General features: G+C 33.0%; 3 pseudogenes; 2 read left to right on the forward strand and 1 right to left on the reverse strand.

Moving 5' to 3' along the window:
* The first annotated feature begins 575 nt into the window (after positions 1-575).
* Positions 576-2842, forward strand: LOC120201761 (annotated as a pseudogene).
* Positions 2843-7313: 4471 nt separating this feature from the next.
* LOC120201924 lies at positions 7314-8377 on the forward strand (annotated as a pseudogene).
* An 8438-nt stretch (positions 8378-16815) lies between these two features.
* LOC120201762 lies at positions 16816-18013 on the reverse strand (annotated as a pseudogene).
* Positions 18014-23583: the final 5570 nt, after the last annotated feature.

Here is a 23583-nt window from a genome sequence, read left to right on the forward strand (position 1 = left end):
CTCAGGTAATACAGATGTTACGTGGACTAAATAACTTTAAAAGTCGCCACGTCATCACCGTCACGACCCGTCCATACCATGTCATTGTGCCATTAACGGATTAACGGCGGAGTGGCAAAATTGAAGTGAAACATAAACGTCAATGCTAAAATTGACAAAATTAAAACGTCAACGACATTTTCGATCCAAACATAAAGATGAGTGATATTTGACGTAGATTACACTAATTTTTAATAGTTAAGATATTTAAAATATCTTATAATTTGATAATTAATTTATAATTTTTAATATTACTAAAATTCAATAAAATAATATTTATAATTGAAGACGGTTTGATTCTTCATTATTATTATTATTATTATATATTAAAAAACTTCTACTTGTTCTCTTCTGTATTGATGTTCTGCACACAAACACAGTCACACGCGCAGCCCCTTTGTTTGCTGAAAGCGGAACGGAAGTACTCTATGAACACTGTTCTCTTATTGTTCCATCACTTCAGATTTATTTCTACCCGAAATTCCCAGAAATAAAGTCCAAATCTTTCACTTTCCCCCTTTTCCCAGATTTTCCATATGGAAAATGATCCGTTGCTTCAATACACAAGTCCCCGGAAGAAGCCAACGCCACCGCCCACTTTTTCCTCTCCCCCGAAAACGATGAAGTCTCTCTCCCAATCCCTTTAACCCCATCCGAGTTAAAAGACAGACTAATCTTTGGTCCATCTCCTCATCTTCACAATCTCCATTCGGTTCATCTCTTATCCTCGACGCCTTAACTTCACCCAGAACCTTCCTCTTCTTCTCAAGACAGCACCCTTGTAAATCTCCAGACCCTCTTTTGCAACAGAACCAACTGAACTCACCCTCCACAGCTTCGTGGTTTATAGACCCAGATTTCATATGGGAGAATCCAATCTCCACAGGTCCAAACGGCACCCGCCATGGCGGTGTTGAACGACATCGTTCGCCCTTCAATTCCCAAGCCTCAATTGGGTTCCCAATCCATTGTAAGGCAAGCTTTTGTGCTTTAGTTGTGTATTTGTCTTTGGGTGTTGTTATCTATTGGTTTAATCGTCATAATTTCCTGGGTCATGAAACTCACCCGGTTGTTGATGCCTTGTACTTTGTATCGTCACAATGTGCACAATTGGGTATGGTGATATAATCCCTAATAGTGTGGCTACCAAGGTGTTTTCGATATTATTCGTGTTGGTCGGATTCGGGTTTATCGATATTTTGCTTAGTGGTATGGTTAGTTATGTGCTTGATTTACAAGAGAACTATTTGTTGAGAACCGTTGAAGATGAGGGTCGAAAGAAGGATTCCGCGAGATCTTATATAATTGATGTGAAAAAGGGGAGAATGAGGATAAGGATGAAGGTTGGATTGGCATTAGGAGTTGTGGTTCTTTGTATTGGAATGGTGTTGGTTATGCATTTGTTGAGAGTCTTGGGTGGTTGGATGCATTTTATCTTTCTGTTATGTCGGTCACTACCGTCGGGTACGGTGACCGGGCATTCAAGACGTTGCCCGGTAGGGTTTTTTGCTGCTTGGTTGCTCGTCGACTCTGGCTGTTGCCCGAGCGTTCTGTATTGGCTGAGGCTAGAGTTGATAAGAGGCATAGGAGAATTGCAAAGTGGGTGCTGGGCAGGACATGACTATCTCGGAGTTTCTTGCTGCCGATATTGACAACATGGCTTTGTGAGGTATGTTTTTTATGACATTTGGTTAGTACTTGAATTATGCATCTTCATCTTGTCAAGTTTCTAGTGGTTTTATGCTTGAAGTTTATTTGTTGGTGCAATAATACCTGAAAGGTTAATATACTAATTCCGAAACTTACTGTAGTTTCCTTCTTTCTTCTGTAACTGCTGTAGTCTTTGGTTCATTAGTTGACAACATATTTTGTGTTGGAACGCTGATTTTAGCTTCGTTTGAGTTTCAATATAAGTTATGGGGAGTATGTATTAATGAAAGCTTGAAACAACTCATATTCGGAATCATTAACATGCAATTGCTTAAATTTTCAACTAATAGGTTCTCAGTCAAAGAACTTTTAATTGCATAACTCCTCGAAAAGGAATTATATTTTCTCTCAAGGCCCTATTCGTCGGAATTGCTGTATACATGCTATTCAAATCGCGTGTCCCCCTTGCGAGCACAATTTCTATACCACATCTGCTCCTTCTAATTTGTTCTGTCTGCTTGATCAAGTATATGATCTTCTGGAATTGAGTTATGATAATCATCCTCGCTCTTGTGTGATGCATTGGACGGGTGCTTTCCATCTTATGTCGTAATATGTTAAGCTGCCGTGTTTCCTTCTTATGTGATGATTGAAGTCCTTAAGGTTTACTTCATTTGACTAGATTTTGCACTGGACACTGAATAGTTTCGCTTTCGTATGTTGCATCACCCTCTAACATTCTAGTTCTTAAATTGTTCTTGGTAATTTGTCTGACAATATCTTGTCATGACGTTTTTATTTTATGTTCCTGTACTGTCGAACTAAAGTGTAGTTTTCTTGATTTGTTGTTGAGTATTAATCTTGTTTTCTGTATGCAGCAAATCTGAGTTTGTGATATACGCTGAAGGAGATGGGAAAGGTCTCAGACAAAGACATTATGCAGATCAGCGAGAAGTTGATAGGCTGGATGCTGGCAATTGCGGGAAGATAACTCTTGCCGATCTTATGGATCATAATCATTAATCTGCAAGAGACGAGCTTATAATCATTGTTAAAATACGATGATGGCATAGATAGATAGTCATGGATGGCATCGAATCGTCAACTTCAGAAACGGCTGGTTGGTTAGCATTTAAGGCAAGAGACGGCAACGTTTAAGGTAGTCTTCTTTCTCATCCACAATGCACTATTCAATAGGTGAACCATCTCCTGTTCCAGTTTAATTGGTTTTCAAGGTTAGAAACTTGGTCAGAGAATCCTGGCCAATGTTGGTCGGAAAAAGTCCGATGCCCTCTGACCGGCGGCCTATGTTATCATATGCGGTCAGGGTATGTGTCAGATACAGACATGAGTCCGATATGGGCATGTTCAGTTTAGGGGGTTGGATGAATACCTTTGAGCGTGTCTGAATGTAATGTTTAATCCAAGTGGTTGGACTGGATGAGCACCTTATGTTGGCAGATACGGGTATTTAGGAAAAGTGAAGAGTCGAGTATTTTGTACATTTTCCTCAATATAAATAAATTACATTTATTCTTATCAATATCTTATTCACCTATGCTTTTTCTTTCATTTTTAGGAAAAAATTAATATCTTTGTATTTAGGTTTATTATTTACTTTTGTACAAGTATCTTGGTGATTATTGTCTCCAAAATTCTCTATATTCTGATGCTTTGCAATTTTGATTCTTTTATTATTAATAAAATTCAGTTGCCATGTGTTTAGAAGTCGTGGATGTATTAATTTGACCTTATCAATGCAAATTATTCGTCTACAATAGTTTACGACTACAGTTTCAGACTGTGTTTAGTGGTCAATGAATGATGATCAACAATGATATCTAGAAATATTTTGTGAGTCGATATATATATATATTCTATATAATTCTTTTGTACGTGGTTGGTATAAATTAATTTTAGGCTAGTCACCATTAGTAAATAGACAGTTAGGTCTTAATGGACTTTCGAGTGATTCGAGATCGAATATGACTTAAAGTGAATAATTTACCTTTTGGAGCTGTTACCAACTTTCTCGATTAGATAAGGTCGATACCTAAATTTTATCTTTTACCGAATCTACGTCTTACAAGATATTCATTTGTAAGAATTCGAGAGTCGGTTATGTGTGAGAAATGATAATATATCCACATCATTTTTCGATACCAACACAATTATGAGTTGTTTTAATAAAAAAAAATTAAAGTTAGAACCAAAATTAAAGAGAAGACCTAAAGTATTTATCTTGAGAGTCTATCACAGTAAAATTTAAATAAATTAAGATACAAAATATATAATAAAAAAATGAGTTTAATCTTAAAAAAAAATGAAATAAAAGGGTTACATGTACCGAAATAAAGAAATTAACCTAAAAACATAAATGAAATGGTAAATTGAAACAAAATGTGCATAGAAAAATATTTAAATGACACACAATAATAAATAAATATTAAAATCAATGAATAAATACAATAAAAATTAATTTAAAAAAAACATATATTTTAGAATGATAATTAAAAAAATAATAAAGAAAAGTTAGAGAAAACCATAACATTTTTCATTAACGGTAGATAATTAATTAAAAGAAAAAACTTAAAAAATAAAAAAAATCTTAAATTACAATTAAATAAATAATGAAAAGTTACACCTAAATTTAATTACAAATAATCAATAACATAATGGAATATTCATAATAAATTAAAATTCTAGTATTGGACTCGCATTTAATTTTCTTCGCATGTTGTCTTCGTTAAAATAATATATATTGATTTCCGAGACATTTCAAAATACGTTGAAAACTAACTAAAAGCTACTTTATTTCAAAAATACATCATGCCTAGAAAATATTTGGATTCCACTTAAAAATTTATTGCAAGTCGATTGATGCCTATACTTTAAAATCAAATTCAATAAAAATATTTGGATCTTAAAATTAGGCCAAGTAAAATCGAATATTACATTAATATAAGGAACTCAAATTTTAACATTGCCCACCATGAATAATACGCCTCTGCCATTGATGGTGAAAGGCAGTTTGTTGTTTGTGGCAACATTTTAGATATGTTTCAAGAAGTATAATTTTATTTCTAATTTGTGACTTTCTAATCGATTATTAGGCTTACTATTTTTATTTTGAAATATTAGTTTGGTTTTAAATTGTGACACTTTGGATTTGATTGTAATATCGAGTTTAGGATATTACAACACTTCTATCCATATCACCTCATTGATATTGATGCTCACCTCGAGTACTAATATAAAGTCTACCCTCAAAGTTCTATAACATAAATGGGTATTGATATTACCATATTAGCACCGATACCACCCTATAAATATTGATACTCTCCTAGAATTGATATTAAAATTAACCCCAAAGTTTGAATAAATTCACTCGACATCTATATCAATCCCTTGATATCGATACCTAAATCATTTTAGCCTAGATTTCTACACTAATTTAATTAGTATCGATATTACATGAAATGCACAATATCAAAGTCTAGAAAATAATTTCTAAAGCTTGATAAACACTCCTAAAGCGCCTATATTGCTTATTAAGGACAAATATTATTTTAGTGTTCAAGGGGTTCAATTCATTTAGCAAAATTTTTATTATAGGATTATTTTGACTGACTCCTAATGAACTTTCAAAAATCCTAACACAATATGCTTAAATTGAGATCTCTAGAGATAAAAATCATCTCTTTAACCACTGAATAGCTTTAACACTAAAATATCCAATGTTAAACATCAATCAAACATTTAAAGCCAAAATCAATCATAACAAAAAAATCCTTTCAAGTCACATTCTACATAAGATATTATTTTTTGATGACCATGATATTAAAAGGGATTACACTATCTTATTCTTACACAAAATAAACCAAAGAAGACTTATTGATCAAGATTCACCAAGCTTTCCTTTGCCTCTATATCTAGGGTTCTCCTTGCTCCTATGCTAATCAACACATCAAAAATAATTTCTAATCACTTCAATAATCCAATAAGTCTGAACGAATTTGATACATGGACATGCTTTAGAAACTCCTGAACTACCCCTCAAGCTTAAACCTCTTCAAGACCCTCTTTTAATTTAGCTTCTACAATGGATGATATGAGTCTTGTAATGAAGCTCATAGAATTCTTATAATATTTCTCACTTTAATTGGGGTTGAAATTCCTTCTTTAGGATGCAGATAATGAAGATTGAAGATTTAGAGCGGAATGGGGGAAAAAAGGAGACAAGATGATAAATAAGGGTGGGTGAAAGTGATCATATTCCCCCCCCCCCGCTTAATTCCACGTGGCATCACCCAAATCAACCAAGAGATCAACCCTGAAAATCCTCAATATTAATTATTCTTTAGTCCCTTATTAAACCTCATAAAATCCACTTTTTTAGCGAGTCCATTATCACTCAATTGTCGCCCAACATGCGTCAATAGTCCAATAAGATCTTAAACCGATTCAACAGATTAATTCTTATACTTTGACGCAGAAATAAGCCGTTATGATATTTGTGTATAGAAGAATAGATTTGTCAATAAATAAATAATTTAATACATTTGTTTAAAAAACTTGTGAAAACATTAATTAATTTTTTTAAAAAAAATTCAAAAATAATTATTACACTTACAAACCAATAAATTTATGAAATTACTAACCAACAAGAGTGATGATATATTTATGATTTTATTAAGTTACTTAATATAAGAACCACATTGAATATAAAGAATGAGCTCATTGGTAGAGCAGTTCTTATTGATGTGGGATATGGAGGGTACAAGGGACGGAAGTTGCTCTCAGCCTTAATGTTGGGGGCAGCCTACTATCTTATCTCTCCTTACCCCATTACATAGGGAAACAAGGGACAGCCATTTTATTGAAATATAAAAATTAGATTCGTACCTTACATTTTTTTAATAATATGAGGTAAGTACATGGCAATATCTGATCAAGATAACTTTCAATCTTTTGATATTGATCTCTCACAATACACTCCTAACATTTATGGTGTTCAAATTTGTCCTATAAGAATAACTATTCCTTTACCATGGAAGTCACTTTGGTTCGTGCTCGTACCTTACACTTAAATATAAATATTTAACAATTTTTTTGGATAATGTATTTTTTTTAGTTTTTCATTTTGGTCATTAGCGTGAATTTGTAAATGAAAATAGAAATTGAATGGTAAAGTAAAGAACAAGGAAAATGGACCCCCCAAGGGCAGGATCGAGCTTCTCTAGGCAGGACTTTAAAATCGGTGGAGACCTCGGTCCTGCAGAGCAAGCCCAGAGTTGGTACAGGTTTCTCATTACAAGGTGCACAATACCCATCAATGCCATGCATTTTTCCTTTCTCTATTTCTCCGCCTTCAACTTTCTTTTGCTTACTGTTTTTCTTCAACCAGAAATAACAACAATGCTGGATCATTCAGCTGCTCAAAACTTTGCCATGGCGGAAGCTCCAGAAATACAACTCCAGATGGTAAGTTACCCTTCACTTCATATATATATATAGTTTTGATTAAGAACTTGAATAACCTTATTAATTAGCTACATGCAAATTACTGATTGTTTAGCAGTCGACGAAGACAAACTAGATGAAAATTCAGTTGAGCATGAAACAAATGGAAGCATCACTCGACAAAGAACTACAAATGGTGGCTCCTAATGACAATCTATACATTTTTCCTCCTCGCCGGTCAGTCGATGTCTACACTTCTCGGAAGATTGTACTATGACAAGGTGGAACTAGCAACTGGCTAGCAACCTTCGTTCAAATTGCCGGTTTCCCGATACTTATGCATTGTATTACTTTTCATCGTATAATTCTTCAAGCCAAACACAAGAAAAGCAACATGAAAATGAACACGCCATCTGTTTTAGTTCTTTCGGGTATGTATTTTGGACTCGGAATACTTTCGGCCGTCAGTTGCCTGTTGTATTCAGTTGGCCTTTCGGATCTTCCGGTTTCAACTTATTCCCTCATTTGTGCTTCCCAGTTAGCCTTTAATGCCTTCTTCTCTTCTTCCTCAACTCACAAAAGTTCACCCCTTTCATAATCAACTCTTTAGTACTCTCACGATCTCCTCAGCCCTTCTCGTGTTCCAAAACGATTCCTCAGGCTCCACGCCGGTTTCCAAGGCAAATATGTGATTGGATTGTATGTACGCTAGCTGCGTCGGCAGGGTATGGATTATCGCTGGCTCTAACACAATTTTGCTTCCAGAAGGTTGTGGAAAAACACGTTCAAGGTTGTGTTTGGACATGATAATCACCGGCAATTTGTTGCAACTTTGATAATCTTTGTGGGTCTCTTCGCCAGTGGGAATGGAAGGGTTTGGGCAAGAAATGGAAAGGTTTGAACTGGGGAAATTATCGTACGTGAACGTTTTGGTTTGGATCGCCATAGGGTGGCAAGTTTTCTCGATCGGTGCGGTGGGTTTGATAATGGAAGCGTCTTCGCTTTTCTCGAATGTCATCAGCACGTTGGGGCTGCCTATTGTTCCAGTGTTTGCAATGGTGTTTTTCCACCCGATCCGGGAGTAAGGTCGTTTCTATGGTGTTGGCCATTTGGGGATTTGTTTCTTATGTTTATCAGCACTATCTCGATGATCAGAACTCTGAGACTGGAATAGTTTGAGCAAATTTGTCATGAAACAGCGTTACCTAGATTTCTCTCATGCTTTCCTTCTTGCAAACGGAACTAATTTTATTTTACTCCTAGTTTAATGTTGTTGGTGCATATTTCAAGATCAAGTGCTATACAGTTGATTGCTATTGCAATATTGAATGCTAAAAAATGGGTTTCCCCCCCAGTTAAATCATGGTTGTTTTGAAGCAGATGCTTGGTCCATGGCGTTCATCACTCGATTTACGTTGTGAGTTTAAGCTACAGAATTTATTTATTTATGATGTATGAATGTGTCGAATAATTTATTTCTATCAGGAGTGTAAAGAAAAACCCATTATTGTTTACTTGCAAAGGCAAACAATTTTAAAACTTGTTAAAAAGTAGATCATGTGGTTGCTATAATAATATTACTTCAATCTGGATTGATATTAAATTTGGGGTTCGATTCCAAATGATCTTTTGTTTTCTCCATCAAAACTCGTTAAAAAATATTTGTCAGAAGTAAAAAAAAAAATCCAATTATCATTTTAAACTATGTTGTAACCAGCGATGGTAAAATTAATTGATATGTGAAGCACCTTTTCTTTTATTATTTTGAAAATCATATTTACGTAAGTTGGAGACATTAATAAATTGAATTCTGAGTCAATGCGAGCTTCAGAAATGACCTGTTTTTACTTGATCTAATATATTTATAAAAATACACCTTTCATATATATATATATATATATATATGAAAAACCATTTGAGATGATAGCGTCGATGCTCGATTGATACAGCGTTTTTGAGAAGACCCCGTCCGACACAACGTTTTTAGAGAAACGCATAAAAAGCAATTTGTTTTAGAATATGCATAAATCACCCGACAGACTTTAACTTTCCCATGCCGGACGCATGGAATTTGGTAGGGAGGAGATTTCGGGCATACAATATGGGGCAACAGATTTAGGACTTGTAATTATATTTCAAATTGATATCAGAGATTTCTTACGATATTTTGCTTCGTTTTAACTGGTGGATCATTACTTTAAGTAAGTATTATTTTAATAATTTATATTTTGTTTGTTGTATTAGATAAAATTGTTTCCATATCTTTATACAGATAAAAAGGCGTGAGAAATTGTTTTGAAATAACTATTTGTTAAATTATGATTTATATTATATTTTAGTATTTTTTATAATATTAGTATATATGCGTAACACTTTAATTCGATCCTTCCCTAATCTGAAAAATCGAGTGTTACACGAAATTAACAAAGTACTAATCGATTTTTAAATCATTTACTTGAAAATTGAATAACATCACCACCAAATCGTAATAAGAGCATAAATTAAGTCTACGAAATATAAATTCTGATGGGACAAATCAAAGTACAAATATTAAATGTGATAAAATAAGTTACAACTCAAATATACATGAAGTCAATGAATAATACATACCCTCTACAAATCCAATACATACTATAATAACGCGAATAATTGTAATCTCTAACCCACGACGTTTCATCGATCTCCATCAAAGAACTTACAAACAGAAAGACAACCACAATCTCTATTATATTGCATGCATTCATCATATGAAAATTTTTGTTTTAATTAAAATTAAATTTTATTAAAATATAAAATATTTTGATATCCAATCACACCATAATCAAATATTGATGACGACTCTCAAATTTTATTATTAGAAGAAAATACCAAATTATTCGAGATATATTTTAAAAATCAAACTTTTGAAAATTTTAAATTTATTTTTTTAAGAATTGTCCAAATCGTTTCGACATTTCTCTCCAATTTTTTTTATCGGACTATTTTTTTGAAAAGGTTAATGAAGTCTCAAGTAATCTTGAATCTTTCTACTTTTTTCCATCTCAAAATCATGTCTGATAATTATGTACATTCTGATCATTGGAAAACCACCACCTTTCTTCCTTTGCACATAAACTTCTCAAATAGCCATTTAACTTTGAGGTTGGTGTTCATGTGATGATTATACTTTCAAATTTTGATAATATGACTACATAATTATCTAAGTGGTTTCAATATAGTCATTTGTCGTTAAAAAGAAACGTCATAGCTAATGTGACTGTTATTGACTACCATGAGTTAAAAGTCCACATCAACAACCCGTCTATTTTTAACAATAAGTGTAACCGTTTTAAATAATCATGTGGTCATATCACCAAAATTGAAAGTGTAGTTGTCATATTGACACGAACCCCATGGTAAGTGATCATTTAGTAGTTTTACCCTTTTTACTATACTCTTGTACTTTCATTCTATTCTTTGTTTTTATTTGCTTGACATTGATCGTTTAATAATGATGAAAGAAAAGTAAGAATTAAAATGGCTATTGAGATGAGTCGAAAACATCGTTATTTACTTTCCATATCGGAATCTTAAAAATGTGAAAAAGTTTCGCTTGTAGTTAACAACAATGAGAATACAATTTCAATACGAAAGAATAAAATAAAGATTTCGTATATAGTTATTAAATTAATGTTCTTTATTTGTTGTAATTGTGATGCTAACCGACTAATATGGTGTGTGTTTGCCAAGAATATTTGCCTCAATTTCTCATATTTATTATCGTTAGATTTGGCTTGAAATTAAGTTGGTAAGTTGGAAATTTGATCTTGGTTGGTGGCCAACTTATTGGAAATTTCATCTTGATTGGTGGCCAAACTTTGAACATGGGAATTTCATGTTTGGTGGCTAACTTGTACACATTGAAAAATTCTTTGGTAGGTGGCCAACTTATTTTCATGTTTGATCCCTAAAATATTAAGTTATTTATAAGTTTAGTCCTTAAAACTCAACAAAATAGACCTAAGTATTTCATTGGAAATCATCCCAAAACAAGTTATCTCTCCTCTTGTATTCTTCATTCTCCCACTTTGGGAATTCTAAAGAATTCCATTTGTTGTAATTTGGCGATATAGTGAAGTTATCATCCGGTGTGTGCCCGAGGAGTAGACGATATTCTCGTCGAACCTCGTAAATTTAGTGTGTTATCTCCTTTATTGTTTTTATTCGATTTTTCCATTAAGTTTCAATATTCAAAAGTTTGACAGGTTTATCCGCTGTGCAACCTTTAGTGGTTTTAATCTTGACATTTTAGGTCAATTTTGAAACTACGTTCGTGTGGGAAATAACATGATTTCCCAACAATTGGCATTAGCTTCGGTTGAGGTTATCCTGGTGGTTCCGTTGCTAAAAGATACAGTTTCGTGCTATTGAATATTGTTCGTTGGAATTAAAATGCCAAAATACGGATCAGTTAGACATCAAGCTCTTCATCCGACCGGTGAGGAGGAGGATGTCAATGCAAATTTCTCGGTGGAGTTGTTCGACGAATTCAGTCATTTTGGCATGTGGCAAGGCGAGGTGTTAGACACTTTATTCCAAGGTCTAGACATCACCATTGAGGAAGAAAAGCTCGAATATGTGGAGAAAAATAATGGGGAACAATCAATCGTTTGGATTGCAGCACGATTCGATCTTGTCTTTCAGGGAGCAGAAGTATGGCTACAAGAACGAGACTTCTGCAAGAATGTGAAAGCATTGGAGGAAAAATTCCTAAAGAAAAGCTCTCAGAATCGTCTCCACATGAAGAAAAGATTGTTCAGATTTGATTATCAACTAGGCACCAGTATGAATGAGTACATCATTGAATCTAGTGGCAGACTTATTGGGCATGGATGAAACCTTCAAAGATGAAGATTTTCTTGATATTGTTGTCATCTCTTCCAGATAAATTTGAGCACCTTGAGATAACGTTACTTCATGGTAAGGATAATGTTACCCTTAAAGATATAACTGTTGCTTTGTATAGTTATGAGCTTAGGAAGAAAACCAAGAAGGAGAGCAAGTACGAAGCAGCGGAGGCCATGGTGGCAAGAGGTCGCTCAAAAAAGTCAAAAGCCAAAGTGGAGAGGGAGATCAAAGTCGAAGTCCAGACTAGGAAAAGATGAATGTGCCTTTTGTCATGAGAAATGCCATTGGAAGAAAGATTGTCCGAAGCTGAATAAGAAAGGAAAAGCTACTCCATATGCATGTGTTGCAGAGCATGGTGCAAATGACTCTGACATATCATTGGTTGTTTCATCAACAATATTCTATTCAGATGAATGGATATTATAGGGTTGCACATATCATATGTCCCCTAATCAGGAGTGGTTCTGTGATTTAGTAGAACTAAATGCAGAGTTGTTTATGGGAAATGACAATGCCTGTAAAACTATTGGGATAAGTTCAATTCGATTGAAGAATCAAGATGGATCAACCAGAGTTCTGACAGATGTCCGATACATGCCCAGTTTGAAGAAAAATCTCATCTCGTTGGGAGCCTTGAAATCCAAAGGCTCAGTATCACTATGAGAGATGGAGTTTTAAAAGTCACATATGGCACACTTGTGATGATGAAGGGCATCAGGAAAATAATTTGTATTACTACCACGGTAGTACAATTATTGAGCAGTTGCAGCAGCTTCCGGAGGTGATGATTTGGACGCAACCTAGTTATGGCATATGCGGTTGGGGCATGCTGAAGAAAATCCTTGCAAATTCTGGCAAAGAAATGATTGTTGAAATGTGCAAAGACTTGCAAATTGAACTTTTGCAAGCATTGTGTTCTGGGAAAGCAGAAGAGAGTGAAGTTTGGCACCATTACATAATACAAAAGGTATTGTGGATTATATTCACTCAGATGTATGGGGTCCTTCAAAGATATCGTCTTTGGGAGGAAACCATTATTTTGTAACTTTTAGATGACTTTTCCAAAAGAGTTTGGGTGTATCCGATGAAGTCTAAAGATGAAGTGCTCTAAATTTTCCTGAAATGGAAAAATATGATCGATAACCAGACTGGTAGAAAGATCAAACGTCTTAGGACGGACAATGGAGGGGAATATAAAAGTGACCATTCTTTGACGTTTGCCATGAGTATGATATGTTTGACACTTCATGGTTAGAAATACACCACAATAGAATGGGTTGGCATAGCGTATGAATCGAACATTATTGGAGAAAGTTCGATGTATATTGTCTAATGCTGGGTTAGCAAGGCATTTGGGCTGAGGCTATGACATATGTTGACCATCTCATCAATCGTCTGTCGTCATCAACGATAGGAGGAAAAACACCATTGGAGGTATGGTCTGGAAAACCTGCTACTGATTATGATTCCTTACATATATTTAGATCCACTGTTTATTATCATGTAAAGGAATCCAAGCTTGATCCAAGCAAAAGGCTTTCTTTATGGGAATCACCCATGGAGTGAAGGGATTTGCCTTTGGTGTTTAGACACCAAGAAGATAATTTGTAGCAGAGATGTTACCTTTGATTAATCTGCCTAATAAAGAAGGTAACAATGAAGTTGTCCAGACAAGTATCCGCAGCAGGTGAAGTATACAAAACAGGTAGAGTTTCAGCAGACGATGATCCTAGAAGTTGATGCAACTGATTCTTCAACTCCAATAGAATAATCAGAAGATGAAGAGGTTCAAACCCAAGAACCATTGGAGACACCAGAACCACTTGCAGTTACAAGGCCAATGAGAGAAATTCGTAGACCCTCGATTTGTTGATATGGTGGCCTATGCTCTTCCAGTTGTTGATGATGATATCCCTATCACTTACCAAGAAGCAATACAAAGCTTGGAAAGTGAAAAGTGGAAAAATGCCATGGATGAAGAAATGCAATCTCTCCAAAAGAACAACACTTGAAAACTGGCTCATTACCGAAATGTAAAAGATCAATTGGATGCAATTGGGTATTTGCAAAGAAAGATGGATCTCATAGCAAGAAAGATGTTCGCTACAAGGCACGGTGGTAGCTAAAGGCTACGCTCAAAAGGAGGGAATCGACTACAATAAAGTATTTTCCCCTGTTGTGAAGCATTCCTCCATTAGAATATTGTTGGTCTTGGTAGCATAGTTGAATTTGGAGCTAGCTCAACTTGATGTAAAGACGGCTTTCTTGCACGGTGATTTAGAAGAGGAGATCTATGACTCAGCCAGAAGGATACAAAGATGGTGGTCGTGAGAAATGGGTTTGTAAGTTGAACAAATCGCTATATGGATTGAAGCAATCTCCCAGTGGTACAAGCGATTTGATAGCTTTATGAGGAGGCAAAGTACCTAGAAGCAAATATGATCATTGTGTGTATTTATAAAAGCTCAAAGATGGATCTTTCATTTATCTTCTTTGTACGTTGACAATATGTTGATCGCTTCGAAGAGTCAAAAGGAGATAGACAAATTAAAGGCTCAGTTGAATTAAGAGTTGGGATGAACGATCTAGGTGAGGCCAAGAAGATTTTGGTATGGAGATAAGCAGAGATAGACAGAGAGGGAAACTTTGTTTAAAATAAGCAGTATCTGAAAGGTATTACAATGTTTTGGCATGAATGAAAATACCAAACATGTAAATATCCCACTGGCTTCTCATTTGAAACTTAGTTCTCAATTCTCCTAAAACTAACGAAGAACGAAAGTATGGAAAAGTTCCATATGCTAATGCAATTGGAGCTTGATGTATGCAATGGTGTGTACGCGTCCTGACATTTCACAGCAGTTGGAGTTGTGAGCAGGTCACATGATCCTGGAGAAGGACATTGGCAAGCTGTGAAATGGATTCTACGGTATCTCCAACAAACCGTGGATGTTGGTTTAGTTTTTGAACATAATGAAGCACTTGGTCAGTGTGGTTGGATATGCTGATTCCGATTATGCTGGTGATTTGGATAAGCGTCGATCAACTACTGGTATTTGTTTACTCTTGCTAAAGCCCCAGTAGGTTTGGAAGTCTACATTGCAATCTACGGTGGCCTTGTCTACTACAGAGGCAAAATACATGGCAGTTTCAGAGGCTGTAAAGGAAGCAATTTGGCTTAACGGGTTGATGGAAGACTTGGGAGTTGTTCAAAGTCACATTAGTCTCTATTGTGACAGTCAGAGCGCTATTCACTTAGCGAAAAATCAAGTCTACCATTCAAGGACTAAGCATATCGACGTGAGGTATCACTTTGTGCGAGAGATCTTTGAAGAAGGAAGATTCTACTCAGAGAATTGCATCAAAAATCCTGCAAATATGACCAATGTGGTAACAGTAATCAAGTTCAATCATTGTTTGAACTTGATTAACATCCTGAAAGTATGAACACCTTCGGGTGTGTGGCACTTGTGAGTGCAATTAGAGCCACTACAAATTTGGGAGTTGAAGAAGTTGAGTAGGCTTGGTAATTTCAAGCCAAGTTGGAGATTTGTTAGATTTGGCTTGAAATTAAATTGGCAAGTTGAAAATTTTATCTTGGTTGGCCAACTTATTGAAATTCATCTTGGTTGGTGGCCAAACTTTGAACATGGGAATTTCATGGTGGCTAACTTGTACACATTGGAAAATTCTTTGGTAGGTGGCCAACTTATTTTTCATGTTTGATCCTAAAATATTAGGTTATTTATAAGTTTAGTCCTTAAAACTCAACTATAAATAGGCCTAAGTATTCATTAGAAATCATCCCAAAACAAGTTCTCTCTTCCTCTTGTATTCTTCATTCTCCCACTTTGGGAATTCTAAATAATTTCATTTATAATATTGGTGATATAGTGAAGTTATCATCCGGTGTGGTGCCCGAGGAATAGACGATATATCGTCGAACCTCGTAAATTTGGTGTGTTATCTCCTTTATTATTTTTATTTTTTTTCGGTTTTTCCATTATGTTTCAATATTCAATAGTTGACATGTTTATTCCGCTGTGCAACCTTTGGTGGTTTTAATCTTAACATTTAGGTCAATTTTAAAATTACGTTCGTGTGAGAAATAACACGATTTCCCCCAACAATTATCCCATTAATTTCTCTACACCACCACCTTCTTGAATAAATCCATGAAATAGAATGGAGAAATAAGAAATGAGCTTAGTTATTGTTCCATCTCGGTTTCATCATTTGAAAACATAGATGGATGTACCAAATTTCGATTTTAGATTTAATGAGATTTTTTAAACATTGATAACTAAATTAATAAGATTTTTAAATATTGAAAGATTTTATAAACCAAAATTATTATTATACGAGAACACTCACTATTTTTATTAAATTTTGATGAAAATTCAAATTCAATAACCAATAACTTAAGAATGTGATATTAATAATGATTTTATTAAAAATTTAATTACCAAACATAAAAATATATATAATTAAATGATAAAATAAATAATAAATAATTATCCTTAAAATATCCAAAATAAATCATAAAGGAAAAGTATAATTTTTTTTATCGATTTATCAGATTATGAGTTTAGCTAAATCTATCAATCTTTTTTTATTCAATCATTATTACATAACGATGAAATATAGCATATGTTCTCAACAACCAAACCATGCACATGAATACTCCGGCAAAAAAGAGCCAACTATCGGCATGAATACAGGGAATCTAGTTCATTATATCTCTTGTGAATGATAACAGTACAATTTCATGACAATTTTTGTTTAAACCCTTCCAGTCTCAGATTTCCGATCATCGAGATAGTGCTGATAAACATAGGAAACAAATCCCCAAATGGCCACACCATAGAAATGACCTTAATCCCGGTCATGGGATCGTGGAAAAACCATTGCAAACACTGGAACAATAGGCAGCCCCAACGTGCCGATGACATTCGAGAAAAGCGAAGACGCTTCCATTATCAAACCCACCGCACCGATCGAGAAAACTTGCCACCCTATGGCTATACAAACAGCACGTTCAACCGTATGACTTCCCCATCTTAAACCCTTCCATTTCTCTGCCCAAATTTCCCCCCCCCCACTGATGAAAAGCCCACAAAGATCACCAAAGTTGCAACCAACGACTGGTAGACTATCATCCAACACGATCTTAAAGGTTTCCTTTTCAGAAATCTTTTGGAAACAAAATTGAGTTAGGGACATCATTAATCCGTACCCCGCAGACGCAGCTACTGTACATACAAATCCGATCACGTATTTCCCTTTGGAAACCGATGTGGAACCGGAGGAATCGTTTTGGAATACGAGAAGGGCTGAAGAGATTGTTAAGAGAACTAGAGAGTTGATTATGAAAGGGTGAACTTTTGTGAGTTAAGGAAGAACGAACAAGGCATTGAAGGCTAATTGGGAAGCACAAATGATTGAATAAGTGGAGACCGAGAGATATAAAGACCAACTGAATACAACAGGCAATCGGCTGCTAATAGAACTCCAAGTCCAGAATACATGCCGAAAGAAGGAGAAACAGACGTGGGTTTATGATGATGATGTTGCTGTTGTTTGTGTTGGTTTGAAGATTTGTATGATGAAAGGTAATACAAGGGAATGAGGATCGGGAAACCGGCAACTTGAACTAAGGTTGCCAGCCACTTGCTGTTTCCACCTTTGTCGTAGTACACCTTCCGAGAAGAGTGGCCGTTGACTGACCGGCGAGGAGAAAAAGTATAGATTGCCACTAGGAGCCACCATTTGTAGCTTCTTTTTGACTGGCTCATGATTCCATTTGTTTTCCGCTCAGCTGAATTTTCATCTAATTTGTTCTCGTCTGGTAAATTATCAGTACTTTTTACATGTGAATTGATTCTTTAAATAAATTATGGAAAATCATAATTATATAGATGAAGTGGAAGCACTTACCCAGGATCTGGAGTTGTATTTCTGTAGCTTCCCCCATGTCAAGTTCAGAGTAGTTCAATATTTCAATCGAAGAGATAAGAAAAAAAACTAAGAAACAAGACGAGAGAGCTAAATTAAAGGCGGTGAAGGAACTCTGGGTTGCTCTGCTCTGCAGGGACATCCACTAGCTTTAAAGTCCAAGAAGAAGGTCGATCCTGGCCCCGAGTGGTCCCTGTTTTGATTTTCCTTTACCATTTTATTACAATCCACGCTGAAGACAAAAAATGAAAACAAAGCATCAATCACTCTTTTTGTTTTTATTAGTCGAGTTAATTATGTAGTATATATCTCTTTTAGGAAAAAAGTAACTATTAAATAATAAATATTCAAAAGAGAAGGATTAAGGGGCACGTAGAGACAATCATCTCTTGTAAAAATTTCCAGATTCCCTCCATCCCAGAATTTTAGAATTTCTTCCCTTGATTTAAAAATAATCGTTCATCCTTATCTATAGATATCATATTTAAACTTCCAATTACGAATAATAATTATTTTTTAACCATTAAAATTATTTAATACATACCATTTCTCTTTACTCTTTAATTCGCCTGTCAGTAATAGTTATCCCTTGTTCCCATATGTAATAGCGTAAAGGGGTAAGATAGTAGACTGCCCCTAACACTAGGTCGAGAGCAACTTCCGTAGGAAACCTCCAAATTATAAAATACCCTCAATGGGAACTAACAATTATTTGTTTCATCATTAAAATCACTTAATTAGTACACTGTTCTTTTCTCTTTACTTCGGAGACTATTATGTCTAGCGTTTAATACTCAGTTATATCAAAATTTAATATGCGGTTTACTTAACAACTTCTATATTTTCTTCAAGCACGTGCTAGATTTGTATCCGATTAAGTATATGCAAATTATTTTACCTTTAATACAATACCTAATCTATTAAATGTTGAATTGTAATAGTATATTTAGGGTAAATTATTAGTAACCACCTAATTATAATCCATTTTCATTTGATCAACATTTCTAATACAAATACCCAATTCTTATATGTTTACTTGTAGTAATATATTTTAGGTGAACTATATCAATTACTACCTAATTATAGTTCATTTTATTTTGACCATCATTTTAAATTATCGTCAATTAGGTCACCATACTATTTAAATATTTCAATTAAACCACTTGTCGTTAACAGTAATATGTTGTACTGATGGCAATTAAACAATTTTATATATTACATAAATTCAATCATAATTTTAGATTGATTCAATATAATTATTCAATGATATGACAATACGTGCAATGACAAGATTAAAGGAAAGTAAATTGGAAGAGAGGTAATCTAATGGTAGGAATCGAACCCTGGCTTCGCGTGGCCTACCACTACTCCAGCTTCCATATCATGTTATAGATTTGCAACGCATGCTATTTAATTTATATTATAAGAAATTACAGGATAATAGAAATAGCAATGATAATTAATAGAATCAAACCTAGATTATAAGGGAATATAAAATCATCCAAACATAAAGAAATATAATTATTGAACTATAATTGATATAAAAATTGATTTTTTTCAACTCGAATTGGTTTCGAGTTGCAATTTCATAGGCTCGATTAAAAAATTCAAATTCAAATCAAATTGTAAAATACAATTCGAATAATTCATATTTTTTAGTAATTAGTGGATTTGTTTTAAATTTGAGTCGAGTCCTTCGTTTTTTTTATGTATGCATATCACATATGAAAAAAATATGAATAATTTGTATTGTATATAGGTTATAGAAAGTCACTAAATTGGAATCAATGATATAATAATATTATAAATATTTACAATTAAATTTAAATAGAAACTCAAAAAATGACTTGGATCGAATTTTATAAATCGATTCGAAAAATTTCAAGTCAACTCTGAGTTGTAAAATAGAACTCGTCAACTCAAAATTTTTTACTCGATCGATGAATGCTCACCCTATATATATATAATATATATATATATATATATATATATATATATATATCTAAAATATAATAAATATAAGATTTTAAAAAAATTAAATTAAATTAAATAAATTTTTATCTCACTTCCTTTCTCCGTTTCATATAGTCTAGTTTCTAGAATTTTCATTTAGCAAAGCCAAGTTCTCCTCGCAGAGGAATTTTTAGAAAAAACCATTTCCTAGATATAAGATTTAACTCGATCACAATGACACCCCTTATATCGTTATTTTAGCAAGGAATAAAGTCATGAAAGTGCATGCATGAAGTAGAGAAAACGGAGACAAAAATATATTAAATTTAGTCTAAAAATATTAAACTTACTTTTATTTTAAATATATTATTATTTATATATATATATATATATAATGTAGTCAATTATAATTTAAAAATTACTTTTATTTAATGGTTTAGATGTTTTATATTCCTAATAGACTTGGGCTTGACTCCTTTTGTATTACTTTTATTTTCACTTTTCTGCATTACTTATAAGATAAGATAAATAAATATGTTGTAAGATTGAACAAATGTGGGTGCAAGCATAGCGGTAGGATTGAGTGTTAGCTCTCCCATTGACTTAGGATCAATTACCCTTGGAGTTGCTTCTTTTTTGTTTATTTTCCTTTCCTCACATGGCGACACGTGTCGTCATGTGATTGGAGAGGAAACATTTCAATTAAATATAAATTAAAGATTTCAATTAAATATAAATTAAAGATTCCAATTAAATATCTTGACACATGTCGTATGAATGGATAATTAATATATTGAATTAATTTAAAATTATGATTAAATTAATAGAATATATAAAAATAAAAACTAAATGTGTAATTACAAATTATTTTAACTGTCGCATCAATACAGTCGTTAATTGTTAATAGCAAATTTGATTAAATGTATTTAAATAGTTTGATAACATAATTGACAAAAAATTAAAGTTTGGTTAAAATAAAAATAGACTAGTTAATGGTTAGCGTATAGCTTTATCTATCTTTAAGGGTGCAATATGGTGAGTTTTGCTTCCTTTGCTCTTGATGGGGACGAAGGTATATCCACCGCAGATTTTTATGTATAATTTTGTGGAGTTAATTACAAAATTAAATCATTGTTTTGTGTACAAAATTTATGGGTTGGCTGGACATCAAATAACAATAGCATATAAATGACGTAGTCAATAGTGAGCACATTTATGAGAAAGATTGTGTAGTCTAGATCAAAGGAGAGGTGGATCAATATGAATGTTGATACGACACGAAACATAGAGACGTCAATAAATATGCAGAGACTATTATGTCTTGCTTGTCTAGCTTTTAATAAAAAAATGGTTATCCCTTTTTCTATATGTAATGGAATAAAAGGGAGGTAAGATAGTAGGTTGTACTTAAAACTAAGTTGATAGCAGTTTCCGTAGGAGACCTTCGAATTATGAAATACCCTTTATGAGACTCGATCTCACAACCTCAAAATTAAAAATCTTGTATTCTACCAACTGAGCTGAATAATCATTTCAATACTTTTAGTATGCGGTTTACTTGACAACTTCTATATTTTATTGAAGCACGTGCTAGATTTGTATCCGATTGAGTATATGCAAATTATTTTACCTTCAATACAAATACCTAATCTATTAAATGTTGAATTGTAGTAATATATTTTAGGGTAAATTATATTAGTAATCACTTAATTATAGTCTATAGTAATCACTTAATTATAGTCTATTTTCATTTTGATCAACATTTCTAATAAAAATACCTAATTTCTTATATGTTTACTTGTAGTAATATATTTTAGGTGAACTATATATGTAATTGTCCATTTTTATTTTGTCAATCATTTTTTAATTTTCGTCAATTAAGGTCACCCTATTATTTAAATATACTCAATCAAACCGCTTGTCATTAACAGTTAATTGTTGTACTGACGTGGTAATTAAATAATTTGTATAATTACATATTTAGTTCTTATTATTTATATATTACATAAATTCAATCATAATTTTAGATTGATTAACTATATTAATTATTCAATCATATGACGATACGTGCAAAATTAAAGGAAAAAAATGGAAGAGAGGTAATCTAATGGTAGGAATCGAACCCTGGCTTCGTGTGGCCTACCACTACTCCAGCTTCCATATCATGTTATAGATTTGCAACGCATGCTATTTAATTTATATTATAAGAAATTACAGGATAATAGAAATAGCAATGATAATTAATAGAATCAAACCTAGATTATAAGGGAATATAAAATCATCCAAACTATTAAAGAAAATATAATTATTGAACTATAATTGATATAAAAATTGATTTTTTTCAACTCGAATTGGTTTCGAGTTACAATTTCATAGACTCGATTAAAAAAATTCAAATTCAAATCAAATTGTAAAATAAAATTCGAATAAATCAATTTTTTTAGTAATTAGTGGATTTAGTTTCAAATTTGAGTCGAGTCCTTCGATTTTGTATGATATATGTATATCACATATGGAAAAAATTGAATAAATATATTTGTATTGTATATATGGTTATATAAAAGTCACTTAAATTGGAATCAAATGATATGATAATATTATAAATATTTACAATTAAATTTAAATAGAAACTTAAAAAATTAACTCGACTTGAATTTTATAAACTCGACTCAAAAAAGTTTCAAGTGAACTCGAAATTTTTTTACTCGACTCGATTGAATGCTCACCCTATATATATATATATATCTAAAATATAATAAATATAAGATTTAAACTAAAAAAATAAAATTTTAAATTAATTTAATATATTTTTTGTCTCAACTTTCTCCTTTTCATATACTCTAGTTCCAGAATTTTCATTTAGCAAAGTCAAGTTCTCTTAGCAGAGGAATTTTTAGAAAAACCATTTCCTAGATATAAGATTTAACTCGATCACAATGACACCCCTTATATTCGTTATTTTAGCAAGGAATAAAGTCATGAAAGTGCATGCATGAAGTAGAGAAAACGGAGACAAAAATATATTAAATTTATTTTTATTTTAAAAAATATATTGATTATATTTAATGGTTTAGATGTTTTTATATTCCTAATAAACTTAGGCTTGACTCCTTTTAGTATTACTTTTATTTTCACTTTTCTGGCATAACTTATAAGATAAGATAAATAACATATGTCGTAATATTATGAACAAATGTGGGTACCAGCATAGCGGTAGGATTGAGTGTTAGCCCTCTTATTGACTCAGGATCAATTACCCTTGGAGTTGTTTCTTCCTTGCTTATTTTCCTTTCCTCACATGGTTACACGTTTCACCATGTGATTGGAGAGGAAAACATTTCAATTAAATATAAATTAAATTAAAAAAAAGTTATACAATCACTAATATATTGAATTAATTTAAAATTATGATTAAATTGATAGAATATATAAATAATAAAAATAAACTATAGTTAAAAGATTACTAATAAAACTTTATCTATCTTTTAAGGGTGCAATATGGTGAGTTTTGCTTTCTTTGCTCTTCATGGGGAGACGAAGGTATATCCACCGGAAGATTTTGATGTATAATTTTGTGGAGTTAATTGCAAGATTAAATCTTTGTTTTGTGTACAAAATTTATGGGTATGGTTGGAA

This window comes from Hibiscus syriacus, unplaced genomic scaffold (assembly GCF_006381635.1).
Source record: "Hibiscus syriacus cultivar Baekdansim isolate YM2019G1 unplaced genomic scaffold, ASM638163v2 tig00008013_pilon, whole genome shotgun sequence".
Lineage (NCBI taxonomy): Eukaryota > Viridiplantae > Streptophyta > Magnoliopsida > Malvales > Malvaceae > Hibiscus > Hibiscus syriacus.